Raw genomic sequence first — 19,671 nt, forward strand, 5'->3', positions numbered from 1 at the left:
CTTAGTTTAAGGACAGGAAACTTTTAACAGTGAGGTCTCAAAATAGCTACTAAAAGCCAGGTATCCAAACCAGATAAAGTGCTCCATCTGGTCAACCTGCACTATGCTTCCACAGAGGAGGGTTGTGAGGAACTGCTATATGGTTTCAAAGTTAATAATTAGAGCCATTTAGTGCAGAGCAACCCTCCTCTGAATGACATCACTGTCACTATTTTGGCTGAACTCCCACTGGTTTAATTTCAGAAACATCCTTTGACTAAAATGCCAAGTTAAAATGAAGTAACACATCATGATTTCTTTATAAGAGTCAACTAATTTCAAAGGCCTGCTCCCTGCAAAGTACTTGCAGGGTCCCTTTCATAGGCCTGACTGCACAGAGGGGCATGAGAAACAGAAGCAACTGCCAAACCACATGGCTTTTAAGGATGCCTTGCTTCACTCCATAAATATGTCCCAAAAACTTCTTTTAAAACCGAACTTGTGTTGTACCAGCAACATAGACCTAGAAAATCCTAACTGTGCCACTCACTATTTGTGTGTTCTCAGACAAGTTACTAAGTAGGTTATTTTTTATATTTCTCTATGGCTTCAACTTTTCCACTCTGCCTGGCCTCATCTGGCTGCCTCAGAGAGCCAGCCTAACACATCTGGATGAGTCAAGAGTTGCCTTAGCCATTGCATATAATAACAGCACCTGTTTTACAGCCACCACCTGTTACCACACTTCATAGATGGTGGATAAAGTATGGGATGTTTTTATTCTTCCACTGGCTCAAGGACCAAAGAGTAAGGTTGCCAGATTTTGCAAACGAAAATAAATCTCTCACATTTAAACTTAATATCCAGTTCATAATGAATACTTTTTAATATAGGTGGGTCCCATATAATATGTAGGTCATATGCATTCAAAATCACTGGAAAATTATTCTTCATTGATCTGAAGTTCAAATTTAACGGAACACCCTATATTTTAACTTAACCAAAATGATACTTCACTAGTTATGACAGACATGGATATAAAACTCAAAGTAAATGATTGAAGTGCCCAGTACTAGATCTCCCCAACCTACACATACATACATGTATACCCACCAGCATGCACACAGCACCCTCCTCTCTTCCCCTCCCCCCCACTCCTCCCCTTCCCTCTCATCCATCTAAACCTCTGCTATACTTCCAGACACCACAATTTTTCTCTCTCCACACTTAGATTTGGAACTTAACAGCAGATAGAATTTCATGATCACAAAGATGCAAAACTATAACTTTTGGTCTATAATACAATTCTTTCTTTTTTTTTTTTTTTTCTATTTTTTTTCCCCAAGCCTTATTTTGCTTTTAGGGCAACAACTTAATTTAATCCTATTCAAGTAAACTAATCTCAATTCAGTCATTTCTCAGCCTGCTTAGGTTTATAACTGAGTCACGTTAATGTTTAAATCCCTCTCCAGTTCTTCTCCTATTATCTCCTCCCTGAGGATGAGTCTAACGCAGAGGACATTCATACAGCCGCCAACACAGGGAAGCTGGCAAAGAGATACACACACACCCATCTGCATCTGCCTGGGTTAGCTGCTGGCCTCTATCTCCATCTGGTCTCCAGCTCCAGACAGTGCTTACCTGAAAGGCAAGCGGCTAGTGTCTAAGACTCTCAGTCTCTACTGCGCTCTGTGGCATTAGTGACCCCTGAAATCAGCTTCGCTCTCATGCGACCAAGTTGGTCTTGCTGTCTCATATTCCTCCATGTGATCAAGTTCCTTGGCCTCAGTTGATTTTTATGTTATACTCAGGTCTCAAAGGAAAAAATACATCTCTGTCTTTACGTACTGTTCCGGAACTGAAAAGGAAATTCTGGTCCGACAGCAAGGGCAAGAAACAGTGGCTCTTACCCTAACACTCACAGGCGGTTATGTACTCTCAGGGGCCCACACGGGACCTTGGATTTACCGGCCATCTTGGATATATGCCACACTCTGCCGGAGTAATTCCTAGCAAGGCTCCCATGCTGGGGCAAGTGGGGGAGTAGCAGGAATCTGTGTGAAAATGAGCCATATTTAAGCCTCCACTCCCCCCTGCAGCTCTTCTCCCCAGTTTCCTGGGGTGACAGGAAAGAGCGAAGGAAGGCAATCTGGTTACAGCTAACCCACCTCTTCTTGCAAGATATCAAGAATTTGTCATTTTTGTTATTATTTAAGCCTGATTTAAAACTTTCCTCCAGAGTGGGTGGCCCAGTGTGGGAGAAGACGTTTTAAAAGGAGAAAGAAAATAAAGAACATGATTAACGTCGCGAAGTAAAATCCTGCCACAAAATCTTGCATTTTGATTCTAGGAAAGCTTCTCTTTGATTTCCTGTTACGCAGAAATGTAGCTCGGCCGTGCCGATTTCACTTCCTGACAATCCTTCATCAGCGAGTCACCACCTTGAACCCTCTAGACTACTCTAGTCCGCTGCCGGGGATCTGCTCTCCCTTTTTAATTACCCTGCCCCCATCGCTGCTCCTTCTTATTAGATAATGCCATCGCCTGCATGAGCATTGGGAGTGTGGCTTTGGTTTCTGTTAGAAGAAATGGGGAAAGGATTGACAGAGCAGGACAGGGACCCACAGTCCTGTCAAACTGTAGCCTGTTTTCACTCACTAGTTTGTGGCTCAGGTCATAGATCCATCATATGTTGTTAAATAGATGAAAGACCCAGCCTGAGGAGCAGATACCCAGAAGCCTCAGAGAATCACCAGGAGACAGTGACTTGGAACGTTTCCACTTCTCTCTCGGTTGTCTAAGCATGAAAATTTGCATGTGCCTAATTTTCTCTGTGTCACTGTGATAAAATACATGACACAGAGTATATTAAAAGTAAAAGGGTCGACTTAGCTAACAATTCCAGTTTACAGTCCATCTCTGAGGGAAAGTCAAGGCAATAGGAACTTAAAGAAACTAGCCCCGTCCACAGTCAAGAGCAGGAAGAAAACAGATGCACACACGCTTACTGCCCCACTCGCTTTGTCTACTCTTTCATAGTGCAGGTCACAAACCCAGGGAATGTCACCACCCACAGTGGGCTTGTTCTTCCCACTTTGGTTAACTCGATAAAGGAGAAAAAAAAAAAAAAAAAAAGCCCGCACAGGCATGCCAGCAGCCCAAGCTGATCTAGGCAATGCCTCGCTGAGACTCCATGCCTGGGTGATTCTAGGTTATGCCAGCCCGACAAAACAGTAACAATCCCGACATGCACAGCAATCCCTCTGTTATGATGTGGATAATGGTCACTTATGTCTTCTTTGTTAAAGTGGCTGTGACGCTACACCGGGGCCCATTAGTAGAAAGTCTTTTTACATAATGCAAAACTCCATGTTCTTTCCATAAACCGGCTCTCTTTGTGATTCTGATAGAAAATGGTTTCCATGCATGAAGAGCATGGCTTTCATCTTGCTGCGTGACAATTTATGTGTGCCTCTTCATTCTCATCAAACTGGCCCCAGACACTGGTGGGGTTTTATTCATGAATATGCGGCTTGTGTTAGTGCCTGGGAAGAAAATAATTCTAAACATAATAAAGCACTTTCTGCCTTTACTGAAGGCCGGCCTCAAGTCCAAGCTTTGTCATGATTTAATACACTATCTCATTATTTTTAATGCACTTGCCTTAACAGAAAAACAAGTCCAAACATCCCAAATTACTGCTGAGTAATCTTAGTTTCCTTTTTAACGGGAAGTTCTCACTCCATTGTTTATTCTATCCCTGACCCAAAGGAACCTTTCAAATACGCTGTAGAACCTGATTCAGGGGGACATTCACTGGGAATAAAATGAGTTGTAGTTTGACATGCACGGTGGTGCACACCTGTAATTCTGAACTGAGGTACGAGGACCCTGAGTTCAAGGCCTGCCTGAGCTACCTAACAAGACCGTCTCAAAGAAGAAAACGTGGAGGCTAGGGAGATGATTCCGTAAGTAATCTGTTTGCCTTACAAGCATGAGGGCCTGAGTTGGATCCCCAGAACCCACATTAAAAGGGAGGGAGGGAGGGAGGACCAGCTAGATAGCAGAGCAGGTAAAAGTGTTTTCTTTCAAAACTGACAATCGGAGTTGGATCCTCGGAACCCACAGTAGAAGGAGACAACCAGCTCCCACAGTTCTCCTCTTACTACACACAGGCACGATGGCACATGTCACCGTCACCACCACCACCACCATCACCATCACCACCACCACCACCACCACACAAACACACACACAAGGGAAACATAAATGAATGGTGTGTGTGTGTGTGTGTGTGTGTGTGTGTGTGTGTGTGTGTGTATCTGTTTTAAGGCCAGACATAGTGGCACTTGCTTGTAATCTCAGCACAGGGAAGATGAACACAGTCATATTCTTGGGGTGTCCTGGCCATCTAGCCTGCCCTATTTGGTGAGTTCCAGGCCAGTTAGAGACCCTATCTCAAAAAGATAAGGTGGGAGGAACCTAAGGAACAGTCAAGGTTGTCTATTAGCCTATACAACACACACACACACACACACACACACACACACACACACACACACACACGCCCACAGAGAGAGAGAGAGACAGAGACAGAGACAGAGAGAAAAGGGGAGGAATAAGATAAAGCAAAAGAAGAAAAATGAGTTCTGGTTTTTAAAGCACAGTTATCCTTATAAGGAAAATTTTTAATTGTTTACAATAAGATATAATAAACTCTATTATTATTTCCTTGAAAATTAGATAGAGTGTATTTTGAATATATTCACCCCGTGCCCCAACTACTCTCAGATCCACACTCTATCCCTGTTTCCTCCTCTCCCAAATGTGCGTCCACCCTCCTTCTTTTTTAAAATCCATGAAGTCCAATTGGTGCCGCCTATATACTCTTGGAAAACTGACTCTTCCTCTCCCGGCAGCTAGCAACTGTTGCCCTCAGCTAGGCGTGAGACTTCATGCCCACCTCCCCTCGTCATGCTGGGATTTTATCTGCCTTGACACTGCGCAGGCTTGGGCATGCTACACTATGCTGTCAGAACCTCCGTGCGTTCCTATGTGCAGCTGCTCTCTGCATCTGGAAAGCACTGTCTGCTTGGACTCACCCACCACCTCCAGCTCTTACTGTCTTTCTGCCGCCCTCCCACAAGGATTCCTGAGCCTTGGGGGTGGGGAGGTAGAACCTTTCAGGGCTAAGATACAATGAACTCAGCCGGGTAGTGGTGGCGCACACCTTTAAAACCATCTATCGGGAGGCAGAGGCAGGCAGATCTCTGTGAGTTCGAGGCCAGCCTGGTCTACAGAGAGAGTTCCAGGACAGCCAGGGCAACACAGAGAAATCCTGTATTGAGAAAAACAAACAAAAATAAAGAAAATAAAATAAAGAGGAAAGAAAAGATACAAGGAACTCTTAGCCCTGACCTAATTACATCATTTTTTAATAAGTTCACAATAAGCAAATAAGAATGCTGACCATAGTTTTCATTAATAATCATAAGATATATATGTATATATAATTTTCAGTGTCTATAATTCTTCTAATATACCCTTATTTTCAGAGCAGTTCAAGACAATATATAATTCATGCTCCATGTGCTATATATCTACCTCAACTACTTTTTTATTATTCTGAAGTGGAATTACTATTTTCCATTTAATAACTCTCTAAATGAATGCTTTAATGCCAAAATTCATTTTAAAAATAATGAACTATATAATCGACTTAACTTTAAAAAAAAAAAAAAACCAATTGCCCATGTTCTTCAGTGCCATCACTGGTTTTCCCAGTCTCCTCTAGGAGCTTGGTGCATGCTCCTGAGTATGTCACGGTGTGACACTCCTGGGGACCGCTGCGGCGGAGCACTTACCTAGCATGAACAAGGCCACTTTAACCACCAGCACTACAAGAGGAACGGAAAGGAAAGAAGAGAAGAAAGGGGAGGGAAGGAGGATGGAGGAGAGGGCAGTAAAAGGAGACTTGGAAAAGCTGGTGAATTACCTCCTATATTTAATTTCTCCAAATTCACGTGTGATGTAGGCGACAGGGGACATGATAAGGACCTGAGAAGGGGAAGGTCCTCACCGGGGAGTATGGGTCAAGACTCTCACTAGCTCAGAGGAAGATCCCGCACAATTAGCAAGTGCTCAGGGCCTTTCTCCTTCCCAGGTTACAAACCTGCACTGTCTTAGGAATCTCACCAGGAACCCCACTTATACCAAATTCCTCATGCAGCCCCCATGGCTCGAGTTTTTACCTTGTCAGATTATAGCTCCATTCACGCCATCTCCAGAGCTGCCTTATAAAGTTATTTATCAAAAGAGAGAGAACGGAGCTTGTAGTGGATAGATGTTCTGTCTATAACCCTGAAGTACCTGCCCCTAGAGATGTAGCAGGTAACTGTCCTGCATACCTGTGACCTTGAAGTACCTGCCCCTGGGGTGTGGCTCAGGGGTACCCTTAAGACCACAGACCACGTGGGCCACTCTCTGCTCTCCCTCGTGGCACTTGGATGCTGGGATGATCTCAGCGGGAAGAACAGCATAGGACCATGCCTCACCCTTCCAGGATCCTTTGATAATTCCTCTGTTCTGTTTGGTGAGTTTTCCTTCCCTAATAAATTCCTTTGCCCTTTAAGCAGACTCCGTGGATTTCTCACTTTAGGAGCAGAGTTCTTTAGCAAGCTTTTGAGATGTAACCTAAGAAACACCAAAGTGGTGTACATGGCTAATGTGGGGACCCTGTGACTCTCCCTTGAGAAGCCCACACCCACATTTGGGTATGTACTATCTTTTCTAAGATCATTTCCCCTTAACCCTCATATTTAAAAATCTATATGTGTCAGGGCTGGAGAGATGGCTCAGTGGTTAAGAGTACTGGTTGCTCTTCCAGAGGACCTAGGTTTCATTCTCAGCACCCTCATGGCAGCTCATAACTGTCCCCAGTCACAAAGGATCCAACAGCCTCACCTGGCCCCCATGGGTACCACACATCCATAGCGCACAGACACACACGCAGGCAAAGCACCCATACACATAAAATAATAATAATAATAAATCTGAATGCCTTTTAATAAGCTCCGACTGTGTCCATGAGAATCCACCATGCTCTGAGGTGTGCTTTTTTCCATACATTTCTTGAGCATCTTTCTCTTTTTAATAAAACCTGAACTCTGCATTAGAAATTCAGTTGTGCATTAGTTTGCCTAAGTAACAGTCCCTACCTGATTAGGGGAACTCCTGAGGTCGCTGAAGGTGACAGTATAGATCTTTGTCCCCTCGCTGCTGACATGATCATTACTGAAACTGTCAACAGCATTACAATTATTGTCCATGACTCTCACACAAAAGTTGAAAAAAAAAAGGCAAACAGAGAAGAGATGAGTAAGAATCTACAACTTCTTCATTAAGGAAACAAGTTAAAATGTGCGATTTACAATTGAAAGCAAAAGACAAAAAAAAAAAATATTTCAAAATGATCTAAACGGTTTCATCCCGGAATCTGAGTACTTCCAATCAACGAACTGCAGCACTCAGAAAGCCTGCCACAGGTCATCTGCTGTGCTGTGTGAGGCAGCTACAGACCATTACCTATGTAATTGCAGATCTGTCTAATAGGCCCATACAGCTCTTTTGGAACAAAGGTTTTTATAATGGAGTGGATGATAAATACTGGACTGTGATGGTACCAGATGCTATAATATTAGGGGCTGTATTTATATTGAGAATATTAACATATGTTAACTCCGTATACTTACAGTCCAAAAAAGATGGAAAAATTGGACTCATAAAAAAATATACAGAAAAATGCAATGTGCATTAAGACATCTTGAGATGGTAAGTGATACCAAAAATATTCCACTCGATATAGTTTATTTGATCAATGAATACATGCTGCTTGGCCATAGAAGAATAGCTACTTAGAAAAATTCTAAGATGTCATACTGACTCTGAAAAATACTGACGACATTGATTTCTTTTGCTGTTGTTTAAAGCTAGAGTCTATGAAAGTGAGACTAGACCTGTGTAAACTCTTCTGCACCACTGAGTGAAACACACCCACAATGCTGGTGACATTTCTCCTTACCTAAATGTATTTGGGCAATAAATGTTTCTACAGCAATCACATTTGGAGAATGAGATACAATATAAAAATTGATTATAGTTTCCTCTAAAGAAGCAAACTTGAAGCTGTCCAAATATATAATAGAGACCAAAAATTAGTATGCTTTTTAAAAATAAAGGAACAAACTGATCTTTTTTGTTACATATCAAATTAGCCCTCAGGCCATCACCTCCCAACAAAGAGTCTACAGAAGGCTGCTCCCAACCTGTCTACAGAAGGCTGCAAGGCTGTGTGTGCGTGTTTAAAGTCTTCTTTCATAAGCTCTGGCCTCATCTAAGCAAGCCCGATTCTCCCTCTGAAATTTAGCCAGTAGCACAGTAGGCACTGTCCTAGAGCTACCATTAACACCCAAAGCAATGGCAGTAGCAGTGACGTTTTCACCTGGCAAGAACGTAGCAACAGTCACAGTGATGCTCTTTTGATTGTGCACACAGGGAGAGATGCACACCTGGACACATGAGTTTAGTAAGAATGTAGTTGAGATCCTTTTCATTAGTCACACGGCAAACAAGGGAGTCAGTTTGATTTTCTGGAACAAAAGCTGCCGAGTCAATACTAACTGGTCCCATCAGTTTAGCCAACTCAGAGTGGACAATCCTGGGATAAGTAAGACTACCTTCTTATTCCTCCTCCTCCTCTTCTTCTTCTCCCTGAGCTGTTCTCACATTCAATCTATTCTCTTTCATTTCTGGCAAGGCAGTACACCAAAGACAATTTCTACAACTGTTGAAATATGTGATCTACAAAACCATATTATGTGCAGACACCTGTCCTTTCTCATGAAAAACTAGAACTTGCTGTGGGATGACCCTTCTGTACACTGTGAAGATCTGTCGCTGTGACTGGTTTAATAAACAAGCTGTTCGGCCAATAGCCAGGCAGGATAAGGTTAGACAGAAAAACCAAACTAAGGAGGGGAAGAAGGAGAAGGGCAAAGTCAGAGGGTCGCCAGCCAGATGCAGAGGAACGGGGCAGGACAGAGAAGAGCCTCCACTTACAAGAACTAAAACATAAATTAAAATAACGAACCTTTAGCTACATTGCAAAAAATCAGAAGTGAAAGAGAAAAAAAACAGAACTGATTCCACAGATGTTAAAGACTCATAAGAGATAGCTTTGAATAACAACATGCCATTAGTTAAATAATCTAGAAGAAATGGATAAATTTCCAGAGAGATGCAATCTGCCAAAACAGAACCATGAAGACATATAAAGGAAACCATGAAGACATAGAAAATCTGAGCAGATAAATAAATCAGAATATTAAATAATCAGTGATGGTGACACACGCTTTAATCTCAACACTCCACGGGCACAGACAGGCAGATCTCTCTGAGTTCCAGGCCAACCTGGTATACACAGTAAGTTCCAGGCCAGCCAGGCTGTGTTGAGACCTTGTCTAGCGGAAGAGAAGGTGGCTGCGGCAGTGGCAGCAGCAACCACAAAGTCTCCATCCATCAAAGAAAAGCCTTGGGCCTGATGGTTCGCTTGCTTCTTCTAAAAATCATTTTAAAGTAGCTAACGGAAGTCCTTTGCAAATCCATGAGCTGACCTACCCTGGTAACCAGATTGATGAATTCCCTAACTTCACCATAGAGCCTTCATCCAGTAACTGATGGAAGCAGATGCAGAGATCCACAGCCAAGCACCAGGCCAAGCTCCGGGAGTTCAGTCGAAGAGAAGGAAGAGGGACTACATGAGCAAAGGGCATCAAGATCACGATGGGGAAATCTACAGAGACAGCTGAACCAAGCTCATGGGAACTCACAAACTTTAGACCGACAGCTGTGGAGCCTGCATGCGACCAGACTAGACCCTCTGCATATGGGAGACAGTTGTGTAGCTTGGTGTGTTTGAGGAGCCCCTGGCGTGGGATCAGGATCCATCCCTGGTGCATGAGCTGGCTTTTTGGAGCCCATTATTTATGATGGGATGCCTTGCTCACCCTTGATGCCAGGGGGGAAGGGCTTTGTCCTGTCTCAACTGAATGTACCAGGCTTTGCTGATTCCCCATGGGAGGATTTACCCTTTCGGAGGAAGGGATGGAGGAAGGGGTACGCAACAAGGGAGGGGGAGGGTAGGGGGAGCGGGAGGAGGGATGAGAGGGGAATCTGTGGTTGGTATGTAAAATGAACAAAAAAATATTCCCAAAAATAAAACAGATGGGGCTAGGTATTGTGTCAGGTAAAATAAGCCAGACTCAGGAAGACAAATAAATGTGTTCCTTCTCATATGCAGAATCTAGCTCTTTTTTAGAGCAATGTGTAGAAGGAGGACTATTTGGGAAGAAGAGAAGAACCAAAATGAGGGAGATGGGGAGACAGGGCAGGGTATGGAGGTGAATCTGATCAAAAAGTACACTGTGTACAGGTATGAAAATAGCATAAGGAAATCCAACATCTTGTACAGCTAGTCTGTGCTCATGGAAAGGTGGCTTCAGAAGAGATAGACAAGATCCTCTCGTCGTTAACTCTCCCGGGATTTTGTTCCCTCAATGCCAGCTCTCTTCGACAATCTTGCAGGCTTGGTCCACCAAAGACGTGCGCAAGTAACCACCACCCTGAAGAGAGGCCGAAATGTTTGGCCACCTCCGATATCCCTGTCAGCATTGTAAATTTTAAAACAACCCATAACAACGCATTAACTATTTCAATAAACATTCCCTACCATAAAGTAGCCGTAAGCTGCCCACAAGGCAAATTATCACATGGCAAACAACCTTGTAAAAACATTAATAAATCTTTTCTGGTACATGAAAATCAGCTCGAATGTGCTCCATTCAACAGCCTCCCTAAGTGATCCCAGTGACACCAATAAACCAAACTCTAAGGGCAGCAGATGGAAACAGAGCAGCAGGCCTTTGACTTAAAATATTTGTCTGTGTTTTTACTTCACTAATCTAACAGAAGATTCCTACTTGTCCTGAGAATTAACTACCGAGGTGGAAATCAAATTTTAGATGGAGAGTCGTTTAGAACCTACATTTTTAAGTAAAGGGTAGAGTTCTCACATAAAACTTCATCATTTTCTTCAGATTTTTAGCTATAGAAAAAGGAGTCACCCTATAAAGATCTGTGGTTTGTGAAGTAGTGAAAATGGTCAGATGGCAAAGGCCATATGCTGGAAATTAAAAAACATGAATAAATTCAGGAACTGCTGACTCAGAATAATCTATGAATGCAACCCTCTGTGTATATGTGTGTGTGTGTGTGTGTGTATGTGTGTGTGTGTATGTGTATATGTGTATGTGCCTGTGTGTATGTGTGTATGTGTTTGTATGTGTGTATGTGTTTGTATGTGTGTATGTGTTTGTATGTGTGTATGTGTTTGTATGTGTGTATGTGTATATGTGTGCATGTGGGTGTACACATTTTCCTTCTGATAACATTATTTCATTCCTCTTTATGGTTGAATAAAATTCTGATGCATGTATACCACAATTTCTCTCTCTATTCAACTATTACTGGACATTTAGTCTTGTCCCATATCTTGACTATTATCAATGCTACAGGAATGAGCACAGGTATGCATGTATCTCTGTGACATGCTGACATAAATCTTTTGTGTATATACCTAGAAGTGGAGGTTTGAGATCCTCCCATGCTTATTTCCATATACATACACATTGTAGGGAGAGAAATTTGAAAAATAAAAGTAATGGCATCTTCTGTCCAGTGTGCACATCAATAAGATATGTGTTGAGTAGAATGAAACATGTTGGGGATGGATTGAATTTTGGTATACCATGCTACTGTATAATTGAACATTTTAAATACCTTGTAATGAATTCTTAAATGATATCTGAAATGCTTGGAGATTTTTAGAAGCAGATTTATAAGTGTCACAAATAATCATTTTACTTGACTTGGTAAATAAGAAATAGAATGCTATCTAAGACCGACATGAATATTTTAATGTAACAGTCTTTGGCTCACTTATGCTTAAAAGGAAGAATTTAAATCAGGATTCTTTCAAGAGAGCTGAAATCATTACAGAATGAGAAAGGAAGGATCTTCTCCCAATTGAGCAATTAACATATTTCATCTAACAACGGCCGTTGATGTGAATCTCCTGCTCATAGATTCTTCCAGAAGCTTAGCACCTCCCATCTCCCAGTTCCCAACTGCAGGTTTTTCTTAGACTGCCCCTAAGTAAATCTAGATGTACTCTTATTTTTTTTTTGGATCTATCTAATGTAGTTTTTTTTATTTTATTTTATAATACAATTCGGTTCCACATATCAGCCACGGATTCAGTCTTTGATAAAATGTGTACAGCCTCCACTTTCATAAAATCTCAGATGGGGGCTTGTTCTACCTTACATGTTCTTTGGGCAACCCCCAGGTCAGTGGCACGTGACTCCTTTCTTTCCATATATCATAATGTGGCTGGACTCTGTCATCTTCCTCTTTTCTTTATGATTACAACAAGCCTGGGCTTCTGTAGTCTTATATCCTCAGAGTTCTCTAAACTCAAGGGTTAGCCTAGGGTGATTTTCTTTGTGGTTAGTCACCACCCATCTGGAATTTTTTCCTTTTTAGTTTTTATTTGTGTGTTCAAAGTGTTCTAAAGGACGATTGTGAGAACTACACCTGACATATTTATATAATGCACTTATTAAATAAATATATACTGATTACTATAATCAGATTAATATGACAAGCACCACCCAGACTCCTGGAATCTATTCATATTAAAGCTGAAAGTTTGTATCTTTTGACTAACAACCCTTTTGACTAACAACCCTTGTTCTGTTATTTCCTTAACCCCAGCTCCCACTCTCCACTTTTTGCTTCCGTAAATCTGACTTGCTTAGATTCCACACATAAATAAAATAACACATTATTTCTCTTCCTCTTTCTTGCATTATTTCCCTTAAAGTTCTTCCAGTTCATTCATATTATTAGAAACAGAAAGATCTCCTTCTTCAAGGATAAAGAATATTCTATTTTGGGTCTGTATACCACGTTTTCTTTCTATTATTTTTTAAGTTAGACAAAACACGGGTTTCTATAGAGCACTCTCATACACATGTGTTATTACGCTTTGTCTGTCTTCATCCTATTTCCCATTTCCCTTACCTGCCCCCTTCCCACCTCTCTTGCTGACCCCTTCTGTTTTCATGTTGTGTGTGTTCTATGCTCTGCAGCTTCTTAAAATCTCTCCCTCTCCTTCCATGGTCTCTGTCTACTTTCATGACTTACACACAAAGAGACAGAGAGACAGACAGACAGACTTGAATCTAGCTTCCTCTTATGACATGCCACTTTTTCTTTATCCATCCATCATTGGTGACACTTAGGTTGTTTCTGCATCTTGGTTGCTGTGAACAGTGCTTCAGTGAACACAGGAGTGGAACTGTCTCTTCAAGACTCTGGGTTTATTTCCTTTGGATGTATACCCGGAAGTGGAATTCCTGGGTCACATGGTAGTTCTGTTATTAGTTTTTATATTTAAAATTTTGAATTTATTTCCTATATTTTCTGCTTACTAGTCATGTTTTTATTGTTTGAGAATTTCAGACATGCATCTGTGTCTTGATAAAGTTTAAACCCCATCCCCTCCAATTCTTCCCCATCCCCTCTGACTCCTCCCCATCCCCTCAGACTCCTCCCCATCCCCTCAGACTCCTCTCCATCTCCTCTGACTCCTCCCCATCCCCTCAGACTCCTCTCCATCCCTTCTACCAATTTCACCTCCCAATATCCTGCACTGTATTTAGGCCCATTGAGTTTACTTAGGGTTTTCTCTCTCTCTCTCTCTCTCTCTCTCTCTCTCTCTCTCTCTCTCTCTCTCTCTTTCTCTGTGTGTGTGTGTGTGTGTGTGTGTGTGTGTGTGTGTGTGTGTAACTATCTACTGGAGCATAGGTAGTCTCTCAAGAACCACATTCCTGAAGAAAATAGACTCTCCACCATAAATTACCAACAGCTTCTCAGTGAGGGGTGAGATTTCATGACCCCCTCCCCCATCTATGGTGGGATTTCATCTGGTTTGATCTTGTGCAAGGCTTGTGCATTCATCCACAGCCACTCTGAGTTTGTGTCCAGAGGCCCTATCATATCCAGCAAATGATGTGCAGCTATCCACTACCTCTGGCTCTTACAGTTACCTGCCTTGCATCTGCGCTGAGTCCTGAGCATAGAAAAGAGGGGTATGATACAGGCATCTCATTTAGAGCTGAGCACTGTATGCTCTCTTATTCTCTACACACTGATCAGTTTTGGGTCTCTGTATTAATCACCACCTACTTCAAAAAGAAGCTTCTCTGATGAGGGTTGAGAGATTCTATAGTCTTTGAGTATAAAGACAAGCACTTAGAGGGCAATTTATTATTACATCCATTTAGCAGGGTAATAGTATTAGGTTCTTTCCTTGGACCTGTGACCTAGGTCCCAGTTCCATCTTATGGAGCAGGCCTTAAATTTATCAGAAAGCGATTGGTTACTCTCATAACATCCATACCACTAATGCATCAGCAGGCATATCTTGCCAGGCCAGTTGTTACTGTAGCTAATGGTGTTCACACCTAAGTAAGACTGTTGATGATTCTTCTCTCCCAGTATCATGCTTAGAACATCCCACCACTGCAAAAGTTTAATGGCTGTGCTACCTGGGTCCTGTTTAGAAAGTCCTTTCCTGGGCCTGTAAGTTAAAGCCAATTCCTTACTTTTTCCACTAACAGATTAATGGTAAGCTGGCCTGATGTTGATTATTACTGGATTATTTTAAGGAACTCCCATACTGTTTCCACAATTGCTGTGAGTTTACATTCTTACCTCAAGTGTACAGAAGTTCTCTCTTGCTGACACTAGTTCTTACTGTATACTGTCTTCTACTCCTATTCAGGTGGTTATTATTGAAAGGGCAAAAGGATTTTACTTTTTAATTTTAAGCTCTTAACTAACCTGAAAGCATTTCTTTTGGTTTTTTATTTATTTTTTAATTTTTAATTAAAATATAATTACATCATTTCCCACTTCTCTTTCCTGCCTCCAACCCCACCCCCCACCCATGTAATCCCCTTGCTCTCTCTCAAATTCATGGCTTCTTTTTCTTTAACTGTTGTTACATTTATTTATTTATTTATTTATTTATTTATTTATTTATTTATTTACATAGATATGCCTAAATATATAACTACAACCTGCTTAGTCTGTGTACTGTTACTTATATGAATATCATTTCAGGGCCAAGCCTAGACAAGGAACTACAAGCAACTCAGAAATACTAAGAGCTGAAGGCATTTTTACAAAGTAAATTTCATGCAATTTGTTTCTAATTTGCTTCATTGATAAGACTTTAATTTAAATTCAGTTCTACTGAATATTATGTTCCTTCTGGTCTTCCAATTATCCGAAAAGGGTTGAAGTTTAGTAAAAGAAAAAAAGCACTTGTTCATTCCTGAGCATCATCACTAAGAAAGAATCATTTTATGCTGAGCGTACCACCTAGAAGGACATTTGGACACATAGGACATCACTATTACACAAACTGAAATTCAGGTGGAATATTGGGTCTAAAACCCTAATCTCCTAAGGAATTATTAGCACAAACACTGAGAGCTTTAATTGCTCTGTCCATCAAGAGACATTGCTGTGAAGGCATATTGGAACCAAATATTGCCATCTCCCCTCCTACTGTGTGTGTGTGTGTGTGTGTGTGTGTGTGTGTGTGTGTGTGTGTGCATTTAGAAGCCAGAGGTCCATGTTGCATGTCTTCCTCCATCGCTCTCTACCTAACTGTGTTGAAGGAGGAACTCTTGCTAACCTGAAGGTCACCGAATTGGTTAAACTGACTGGCTGGCAAGCCCAGGGATCCTCCTGTCTCTACTCCCCAAGCACTGGCAATAAAGACACACCCCTTAGCACGGGGCTGTAGGGTTGAATTCAGGTCCTCATACCTATCCAGGAAGCATTTGACCAGCTGACCCATCTCCCCAGCCCTGCCGCAACTCCCTTCTTGAGAGAGATTACTTTCTTTATGTGACCCTAGTCACCAGCCATCAGACTACATACATCCAAAATCATTCCATACTATATTTTTAGAACAACGCTAGACTCTATGTGTGGTGCAAAAGTATGTAAATGGAGAAACGTCCCTATGGAAATTATAAGCCATTTAAGGAATGGGTTTATGAGGTTAACACTAAACAACATCGTGTTAGCTATTAATACTAGATGTGTTAGATGCTGCTAGGAGCTGTTTATAAACATTAAAGGACTGTCTTTACACCTCATCATATTTTCTCAAAACAGGCTCAAGTCTGGTGCTGTTTTCCCTGTGTTTTAAACGAAGGAAGTCTAGTGGCTAAGGCAGTGTAAACACTGTAAGTCGGGATGATCCACTGAGCTACTTGCATTATCACAGGCAAAAGCTAAGAATGAAGGTTACATATTGACCAGAGGACATTGGAGCAGGTGCCCCGAGGAAGGCAATGCTCCGGTGTAGCTTTAAAGAATGATTAGTCGTTAAATACGTAAACCGAAAGGGGCTAGATAGTCTAAATACCAAGTTATATAAACCTTGTGTCAAGGTCAGAAGGCAAGAATAACAGGCATGATCAGGGAGACAAGAATCAAGGGGGCGTGGTGTGTTCCAACCTGGGCATGCATCTGAAGGAAAGTGTTCTAATTTCAAACACATTCACGTCGACATACAAATGTGTCTCAGCCCACCTAGCGCCCAACTCGATAATGTCAACTTTAATTTGTAACAAAGGTCTTGGGAGCCTGTGGAAATGAGAAGTGTTTTATAAAGCTATTGTAAGCATTAAGGGTAGAAGAGAGGAAGGAATTAAATTTCAGCCTAGATTAGCAAACCTTATTTTATTCATAAAAACCAAGGCCCCAAGAAAATGTCTTGATTTATAACTGCTCAGAGTAATACATGTGTCTGGGGTCTATGCAGCAGCTGGTACTTGCTGTCACCATGCCTGTGTAGCACCGACTTACAGGATGAGATCTAAGCAGGTAGATGACCGGATTTTGTCCCAGATAGCAAGAAAGGAGCCTCCAAATCTTCAGGCTCATGTTGCTTTCTCATCTGCTTCCTTCATCTTGGTGTGCCGGCCCCTCATCTACCACAAGCTCTCTCATCCTTTTCCACCAATGCTACTCCAGTGTTACTCTTCTGATTCTTCTGATCTAACTCAAGCGTAAGCATTCGTTCCTCAGGAGAGAACAACAAAAGCCCACTCGTGTTTAGGACGCAGCATGCAATAACTTTTCAAAAGAGATGAGTTCCAAGGAAATGGCATGGCCAGTGAGATGGCTCAGCAGGTAAAGGCTCTTGATGCAAACCATATCCCAGGAACCCGCATGGTGACAGGAGAGACCCGATTCCCACAAGTTGTCCTCTGTCCTCACATCCATACCATAGAACGTATATGCGTAAATATATTCAATCTCTCTCTTTCTCTCTCTCTCTCTCCCTTCCTCTCTCTATAATTTTTTTAAAATATTTTTAAAAGAAACAAAGTGAAGTACAGCAAGGGTCTACCTAAAGAAATCTCTCCAACAAAGATATTAAAATATAGTCATTGTGTTCAAGTAAAATAAACCTATGGCATTTGAATTTTCTAAAGACATGTATATTTATAATCAAATCTCTATGAAAGATATATATACAAGAGAATTAATATACACAAATATTTCACAGAAAATCAAAGAAAGTTTAATGAATTGGTTAACTGGACAATCATAACTTAAGAGCTTGGGTGATATTATTATTTTCTTTTTTTCCCAAGGTGGATACAGAAAAGAAATCAATTAGAATACGTAAAATTGGGCAAAAGGGAATCTGCTAGCATTTGTACACAAGAAAGTAAGGGCTAACTGCATTTAAAAGGAAGACAAAGCACGTTAGTTTTAGTGGCCCACAGGCTAAGGCCGAGACTGTGGGCATGTTTCTTTGCTGATGGCAACAATGGCAGCAGTAATACCTTGTGAATACTGCCATGGTCAGATACCACGAGAACGGAAGGGTACGTTAGTGGAGGCAGCCACAGGTCCTGCCCTCCGGCAGCCTGCACTCTGCTACAACAAAGACCAGTGAGTACCATGGGATCAGAAAATCGGTCTCCACGAAGTCTCTGCATGAAGAATCCAGCCTTTATATCAAGGAAGTTGTCTTGCTGAATTAGCAATTTTACAGAGATCTGAATCTTTCCCAGTAAGACGTAAAAGAACAAAAAAAGTACTTTTCACTGTGTGCTTAATAGATTTTTTTTTTGGAGCTTTAAAGGAACAGGATGGAAGATAAGGACAAATCCCACCCAAATCAAAGAGCAGCTGATTCCTTGGCCCTTTAAGGTCTGCCCGGCCAGGCAATGCTGACTCCAGGTCTGGAGTCAGGCTGACTTGGGCCTGCAATCCAGCTTCTTGCCTCTGCGTAACCATCTTAGGAGGGTCACAGAACTCTTTGGCGTTCTCAACCTACAAATGGCACTGATAGAACTGAGTCTACTGTACTGCCGTGACATGTAGTGACTTCCTTCATAAACGCTCTAGTCCTACTATGTGTCACAGAGCGATGGCTTAGACAGGAGCGTATATGACACGCACACACTGGTGGGCACTCCCCGTGGTCCTTGTCTCCTCTCCTCACACAGCTGTCCTCCGGATCATCCTCTCAGAGCTCTCCCCTTGGCCTGAAGCACCTCAATTAGCTAATGGAAGAATCCAATCACCGGAAATGTGCTAATGAGGAGGGCCCGGTCAAGACGGTAGTGACTACTGCCTGCCAATTCAAATACCCCCTGATGGTAAAATGTGATCTTGGAAGCAGAACTGGACCGGAGGCCGTATAGTCCAGAGCGGTGGTCCATGGTGTGATTGCTGAGCAGCAGCGTCGGGGAATCCACTGTGGCAGCTCTCAGTAACGCTGACATCCCGTATTATGTCTGCTAACACCCACTTAACTGAGCAGCATGTTCTGTTTCTGTGTGAAGTCTGTGTCAAGATAATCCATCGGCCCTAGTCCAGAACACCCTCTAAAACAAATAGAACTCTTACAGAAATAAGGCCACACAAAGGTTAAATGCCCAGTTTTGAAGAGAAACTGTTTTACGTCTATGACAGAGCAAGAACCCAGAACACAATCCAATTCTCTTCTTGGGCTAATGTTTCTAAGCCGTACCGTACGGACTTAATGCGGTTTAACAAAAATACCGCTTTGAAAACTCACACACACAAAGGGCCCCAAACTTGTGAATCAGGCAACAGTGAGGTAATCACGCTCTCTGACAGACACGCTAACGCAGAAGATTCTTAAATGCCGGGCCATCCTTTTTGCCGTGACTCTAGACACCAGCTATCACTGAACGTGTTCTCAGTTTTCAGGCAACCTAATTTGAATGGCGAATGGTCGGCTCTAACCCAAATAAGCCTGGCAGCAAAATAAAAGCTTGACGACCCTGACACCTAGCGGCCACACAGAAACTTCAGCCGACTCAGCCTGAAGAGAACGGCCAGCCTCTGCCGCAGTGCCTGTCACCGCCACACGTGGCATGTATCATTGTGAATCCTGGGTGTGGACAGTACCAGTTCTAACAGCAAACTTGCAAAGGTTTGATT

General features: G+C 42.1%; 1 protein-coding gene across 7 annotated transcripts in view; it reads right to left on the reverse strand.

Moving 5' to 3' along the window:
• Positions 1–19,671, reverse strand: part of Ctnna3 (catenin alpha 3) — a 1,349,586-nt gene that overhangs the window by 1,265,926 nt on the left and 63,989 nt on the right. The gene's annotated exons all lie outside the window — the stretch shown is intronic.

The sequence above is a fragment of the Peromyscus eremicus genome, chromosome 16_21 (genome assembly GCF_949786415.1).
Source record: "Peromyscus eremicus chromosome 16_21, PerEre_H2_v1, whole genome shotgun sequence".
In the NCBI taxonomy this organism is placed as follows: domain Eukaryota; kingdom Metazoa; phylum Chordata; class Mammalia; order Rodentia; family Cricetidae; genus Peromyscus; species Peromyscus eremicus.